General features: G+C 46.1%; 1 pseudogene; it reads right to left on the bottom strand.

The window, feature by feature from the left end:
• Positions 1 to 3,558: 3,558 nt before the first annotated feature.
• On the bottom strand, positions 3,559 to 4,842 carry LOC106841228 (kinesin-like protein KIF3C; annotated as a pseudogene).
• Positions 4,843 to 7,104: the final 2,262 nt, after the last annotated feature.

Genomic DNA, 7,104 nt, shown 5'->3' with positions numbered 1-7,104 from the left:
ATTTCCCTCAATAACCACTAAATTGCTCTCTTTGTCCGTAAGTTCGTTTATATCCCACATAGGAGTGAAATCATAAGGTATTTGTCTTTCTCTGTCTGGCTTATTTCACTTAACATGTTGACCTCAAGGTCCATCCATGTGGCTGTGAATGGGACGATTATGTCTTTTTTGTGGCTGAGTAGTATTCCATTGTATATATATACCACATCTTTATCCAATCATCAGTCTCTGGGCTGTTGGGTTGCTTCCAGTCTTGGCTATTGGAAATCATGCTGCATTGAACACAGGGGTGCATAAGTTTCTTTGTGTTATTGATTTCAAGTTCTTCAGATAAACACCCAGCAATGGGACAACTGGATCTTATGGTAATTCTATTTTTAATTTTTTGAGAAATCTCTATACTGTTTTCCAAAGCAGCTGCACCAGTTTGCATTCCCACCAGCAGTGGATGAGGGCTCCCTTTTCTCCACAGCCTCTCCAAGATTTGTTATTTTTTGTCTTGATGGTTTTAGCCATTCTAACGGGTGTAAGGTGATATCTTAGCGTAGTTCTGATTTGCATCTCCCTCATGATTACTGACGTTGAGCATTGTTTCATGTGCCTATTGACCATCTCTATATCTTTGGAAAAACGTCTGTTCATATCCTCTGCCCATTTTTTTATTAGGTCGTTTATTTTTTTCTAGTTCAGTCGGGTTAGGTCTTTATATATCACGGAGATTAACCCCTTATAAGATACATGATTTGCAAATATTTTCTCCCAGATGGTGGGTTGTTTGTTCGTTTTGATCTGGGTTTTGTTTGCCGCGATGGCAAGGGCAGGGCCTCCCTTTTCTTGATGGCAGGGACCCTAACAGACCTCAACAAGCAAGGCCCTGCACCTGTCCAGGCTGAGCACAGCAGAGCTCCCCGGCTTGCCGCCACCCCGCAGCCCAGAGCCTGCCTCCCCAGGTGACGAAGGCGCGAAGGCACAGAGCAAGGCGGAGCAGGAGCTGCCTCAGACAAAGAGACCCGCGAGCCGACGTCGCGCCGACCGTGAGTTTCTGCGGAGAAAACACAAGTGCCACTAGCTGCCCGGGAGGAAGTTGACAGGAAATCCTCGCCCCTCAGGGCGTGCCTGGGACTCACACAAGCGACAGGCCCTCCGCGGCAGCAGGCGGGCCTGGGACACGGCGTTTCCACGCTCCGAGAGCCGGCGCGGCACTGCCACACGCGTACGTGTTGTCCGGGAGCGGCCGCCAGGCGGCTTCCTGCGCAGCGCGCGTTGGAGGCAGCTCGCGCCGCCGAGCCAGTGTCCCCGCTCCACGCTGCAGTGGGGGAGCCGGAGCCCGCGAAGACGCCCGCAGCCCGGCCCTCATTCCGATCCGCTCCCTGCGAGCGCTCCCTCCGCGGGGCCGCCTGGTCGCTGGTGCGGGTTTCCGCAGGAGCCCAGCCTCCAGAAGTCTCTCCCGTGAGCTCAGTGGCCTCCGCCATCTGTCCTCCTGGCCCCCAGCCTGAGGACCCTCCTCTCTTCCGAAGTCCTTGAGCGGATGCTCTCGCCTCTTCTCGTGATTCCGTGTCTTTTCCATCTGCAATAAGAAAGAAGAGAAAATTTTATGACGTCAAGAACAACAAAAGAAACATTTTTTTCACCTCAGATGTCAAAGTAAATTTGCAAAAAAAATTTTCAAAAAACACCATACTCGAATTGCGCAATAGACGTGTCCGCGATGTAAACGAGGATACTCCCTCCCTGTCGAGTTCCTCTGTACCTTGATTTGCACTCTGGAGTTGTCTCTTAGGTTCGGAAACACACTCGGGACAAAGCAGGCCATCCATGAAGGCGAAGCTCAGTCTCCCGCCTGCCAGTCGGTTGATCCGTCAGTTTGCAGCAGACGTGGTCCCTGACATTGGTGCTTCCAGAGCAGGTTCCTAAGCAGGGGGCCCTGCGTCTCCCTCTTGCCGCCCACCCGCCTATCCTCCAGCCTCCAGCCTTTGCACCCGTGGGGGTTCAGAAGGCAGAGGAAGCTGAAAGACAGGCCACCTCAGAGGAATGCCTTAAGCCATGACCCGCAAAAGGAGTGTTCCACTGGGGAGACCGCAGAGGCGCCCCTCTCCGTGGCGCCCTGCCTTGTTTCCCTCTCCCTGCCTCCAGGAGCCTCTCTCTGGGCCTCTCGGAGCACTGGAAGCAAAGAGGTCAGCTCGGGTTGGGCTGACCATTGCACCATCTGCCTTCAGACGTGACAAGCCCAGGCCACACCCTCCCAACCCTTGACCTGTTCGAGGTAAGTGCCCCACACAGAGACACCCGCTACTCTGTGTCCCTGCAGAAGGCACACCGGAACCTCTCGCTAGTATATTATACGGTATAATACCACGTGGATGTTGCCTTCACAGTCACCACCCACTCCCATATCAGCATCAAGTGGGAAACTGTGTCCTCAAGCCGGGGAGTGCAGCCTTTGGACGCCCCCTCTAGTTCTGTTCCTGTCTACCCGCCCTTTTTGGGGAGGGGGTAGAAACGTAGTTATCAAGTGAGATACCTGGACATGTCATGGGGTATCACATAGGAAGTTGCAGAGTACTTCCCTAGGGACCAGTTTTCACAATGATGAAGAAAGGGTCAGTTTTCAACAAAACAGTCCCCAACAAATGTGATTCAGAAACAGGGGTAATAGGCAAAGTCGGCACATTCTGTCTGGGTCTCCATCTCCTGTGCTAAATGAGGTGGAAAAGCAACAGACAGGATACCTATGTTTACCCATGGAGTAGAATGACATAGATTCCTCACATTATGAACTGGGATCCAGGCAGCTGCAGGGAAAATAATCAAAGCAGGAAGGAGAGGCATCTCAAAAATGGAGACTTGGTTTGATCGCTTGTTGACTGAATTTACTTCTCAGATAGGATAGAAACAAAGCAACCAGGAGAAAGGACTTCCCTTGATGACTGTCCATGTCATCTCCATTACTGTTCCATTTCCTGCAGGTCCCAAGGAGGCAGGATTGGTTGGTCGAAACTTCCATCCAAGGGTTGGGAAGGTGGGCAGGAAGCAGAGTTTGGGAAGCCATGAGTTATTTCCAAAGCTGAAGAGCATGGACTGTGAGGATGAGATCATTTAAGTCCTTGAAAAGGAGCCCAAGAAGCCGAAAGAGATTGTCTAAGGCCCAGAAAGTGGAAAGTGGGGCTCTCTCTGCTGGGAGCACAGGCCCAACACTGTCAGGATACCTTTCATCCTCAGTGGACATCTAGCATTTTTCTGGTCCCCGAAAGTGCTTAGGAAATGTTCATCATCAGCATAGAAGATGGAGCTTATGGAGTGAGCCAGGTAGGAAAAGTACTCTTTCACGGGCATTGGCCCTTTCCCCTTCTGGGAGCATTGACAGGGGAGGAGCTTGACATCTGACTGGGGGTGATCTAAAGTCAGAAGAAAAGGAGGCTATGCAGAGACCGTGGCAGTCCCAGACAACTCAGGCAAGGGCGTCTCTCCACACTCACTGAGCTCCATGAATAAATAACAATTAAGTAAAGAAGGCTAAGAAGAGCAGGAATAGGTGTGGTCTGCCAGATTCTCACCCCCTCACACATATGCACACACACATGCAGACACTGAGCAGATGATGAGATGTTCCAGGGTTGGCTGTCCCATCCCAGGAGTATACTCATAGTATAGCCCTCTGGAGGCCAGTGAGGCATGTGTGGTGGAGGATGGAGGCCACTGAGGATTCTGGCACCAGGATCTGGACTTGCAGTCTTTAGACATGGAAGGTTATTCCAGAAAGATGTCCAGCCGCATGAGCCTCTCCATGTATAATGCATGGGGGTCTTGTTCTTGGTCATGAGAGAATGCCATCTCAAACACAGCTGGAGGGGACACATTCAACTCCAAAAAACATTATATTTTCAGCACTGTGCTGGGGGTGGGACTCCATTTCCATGGCAACATGGCAACCCAAGCTTACTGTCTGATAGGCCTGATAGGTAGCCCATTGTAGGCGTGGGCTGCGTCTTCATTTGCCTGTTATTGACTCCAGCTGGCAAAAGTGGCTAGAACTTCCACTTCTCTTCCTTATAGTCTTGGAAATCCAGTTCATGATCTTGTTCTTCTCACGAGGGATGAAGTTCTTGATACTTGAGCTTGAATTCCCAGGTCTGCTCATTCTGTGCCTTCTCCAAGTCATGCCGCATGTGGATGTACTCATCATGCTGGTTCTGGATCTCCACCTTCACCTTCTGCAGCTTGGTGTAGAACTTCTCGAGTTTCTTGGTTTTGACTTCCACCTCTGCTGCCTGGATGCATTGGTGGCCCAGAGCTACATGGTCTCCTCATCTCAGAGCATCATCTCCTGCTGCATTTCCTGCTCACAGCATTTCTGCTTGGCAGTCTCCTGACTTTTCAATTCATACATCTTCTGTCACTTGTTGGTGTGATCCATGATGTTCCTGGCCCTGATGAGTAGCTTGCTCTCTGTGGCCTTGTACTTGGCTGCAAGCAGCTCTGTGGCCTGCTGCTCCTGCTGCAGGTCTTCTAGCATCTTCTCCTCCTCCAGCAACTTCTCCCTCTCACTCACCAGGCTGTAGTCATCCTGGATGCTAGCCATCTCCTCCTCCAGTCAGTCCTTCTACTCCTGAAGGTAATTCTCCATGTTCTTATCCAAAGCTGTCTTAGGATAGGCTGGGGCAGGCAGTGGCTCTTGTTGTCATCCTTCTCTTTGGCCACTCAGGCCTTAATCACTGGCCCCTCATGGTACCCCACTGGGGCTGACATGGTCTTCTTTCTGCTGCTGCTCTTCCTCTGGAGCTGCTTCCCCAGCATCCCCTTTTACTCCAGCTGGACCTTCAGGTGGATGATCTCTTGGTCCATAGACCTATGAACTAAAAAACACATTATCTGTACTACACATACCCTATATAAAATGGTTGTATCGGGAAAGGATACACACACAATACACACTCTCATTTTAAAAAAGAACAGTCAGAGACTTATAGCAGTCACTAATCTATATCAATTTTGGAACTCTAGGCAAATGTTACCAGGTACCCAAACTCTTGGGTAGTGCATATTACTTGCTTAGGCATTCAATTCTAATTCCTGGGATTGTTTCCTAGATCCATTGTTTTCCAAGGCTCTTGGCTTGACGTCATAGAGAAATATTCCTTTTCTATTATCTTACTTGGCCACTTCTAAAGAATGTGTTGGAACCTATATCCTTTTTGGTGGCTGCCAACGTCTCCAGCCTCCTTCCCCCTAGTTGATTTTTGGGGCCCAAGACCAGCTTTGTTTTGGTCTATATTAACAGTGCTTTGCTCATACAGTCCTCTCTGAAACTTTGTAGGTCTTTATGTGTCTGAGGACATCCAGTTTGGTGCCAAAAGACACATTCACAATTTTTTTTGAAACATGGCTTTCTTGTTGGACTTAATTATTAGTAATCTGATAATATTATGCTCCTCTGGGACTCAGTCTTTTTCAGGAGGGCTGTTGCTCTGTAAAAAAAGAAAAAGCTCATTCTCCTTGAGCTGATATCTAGCCAGAGTATGTTCTTATCATAGTGTTGGTAAGAAGGGTAGGGAGATAGATGGTCAAAGTAAATCACTAGGCCAATCACAATATCAAAGGAGTAGAGAAGAGCCTTACCCTTGTGATGAGACCATGACATGGATAGGGATGCAATGAAAGCTAAAGAATTGGTGCCAATAATTGCATAAATGATAACATCCAAAAAAATGCAGTAACTTTCCAATTTGTTCAATTATTGTGAGTCCTTTATGAGTGCTTTAAAGTTTTACTTTTAAAAACATTGCACATTTCTTTTTGGGTTTATCCATAGATATTTTAATTTCTTGTTGCTGGATTAATTTGAGTTTTCTTTTGCTGTCTTCTACCCATTGTTTGTATAAATGAAAGTTGTTGATTTCTAATATTAATATACTTTATACTACCTTTTATACTACCTTAAAGAGTCTCCTCTTTTTGAAGTAATTTTCAGTTTGTTGTCTTGGATTGCCCCATCATATCTTTTCTGTAGAGAATGTTCTCTGGTGGACATTAATATGTGAGATGAAGATCCTCACACTTTATACCAACTCTTATTGGTTCAGTTACATGCTTCTTCCCCAGATCTCCTTGAATTCAATATTCTAATTTTGCTCCTTCCATGCTCCTGGCCACATAGTCAAATCATTTTTCAATATTCACGAATCCAAGTGTGGTGGTTAATTTTGTGTGCCAGTTTCACTGGGCCACTGGGTGCCCAGATATTTGGTTAAACATTATTTTTGGTGTATCTGGATGAGTTTAACATTTGAATCATTAGACTGAGTAAAATGGATTGCCCTCCTTAATGTAGGTGGGCCTCATCCAATCCATTGAAGGCCTAAATAGAACCAAAAGGTGGCACAAAGAATAATTTGCCTGTCTTTGAGCTGGGACATTGATCTTTTCCTCCCTTTGATTTCAGACTAGGAGGTACAGCTTCTGCTCTCCTGGCTCTCCAGCTTGCGACTGCAGATTTTGAGATTTCTCAGTCTCTATAGCTATGTGAGTTAAATCCTTATAAAGACTACCTTTTTATATATATAGATATGTATATATCACCAATATGTGTGTATATTGTAACCTGAAATTGTGTAGCCTGAAAAAGATAGGGAAACAAAATTATGAGTTATGCACTAAGCTTAAAATAAGATATTCTCTAATATTAATGCAGATACAATTTTTTAAATGTCCAGCAGTGGAAAGATATATACCAAGGTTATAGATGTTTAAAATTAGAAAATTATATGAAACACTTCAAATTATATAAATATTTAGAAAAAGGATTCATAGAATAACACCCATAAATACTTTGGACATAACTTTTAAGGTAATAAAAATTATAGGAAAGATAATATCGTCCATTACACATCCTAAGATAATGTGCAAAGATAGGGATCATACATGTAGAAAGAATAGTATTAAGGATTACCATTCTGATGGGTCCTGTATTTTTCTGGTCAATGGTGGTTCTGAAGCAACAGTTCCAGGCACTCTGTCCTGGATAAGGATGTATTGAAATCTTTCACAGATGCCAAATATTAATAAGTATTCAAAATGTATTTCTGTCTCAACTAACTATATGTGATG

This window comes from Equus asinus, chromosome 3 (assembly GCF_041296235.1).
Source record: "Equus asinus isolate D_3611 breed Donkey chromosome 3, EquAss-T2T_v2, whole genome shotgun sequence".
In the NCBI taxonomy this organism is placed as follows: Eukaryota; Metazoa; Chordata; class Mammalia; order Perissodactyla; family Equidae; genus Equus; species Equus asinus.
This window is presented reverse-complemented; position numbering and strand designations above follow the sequence as displayed.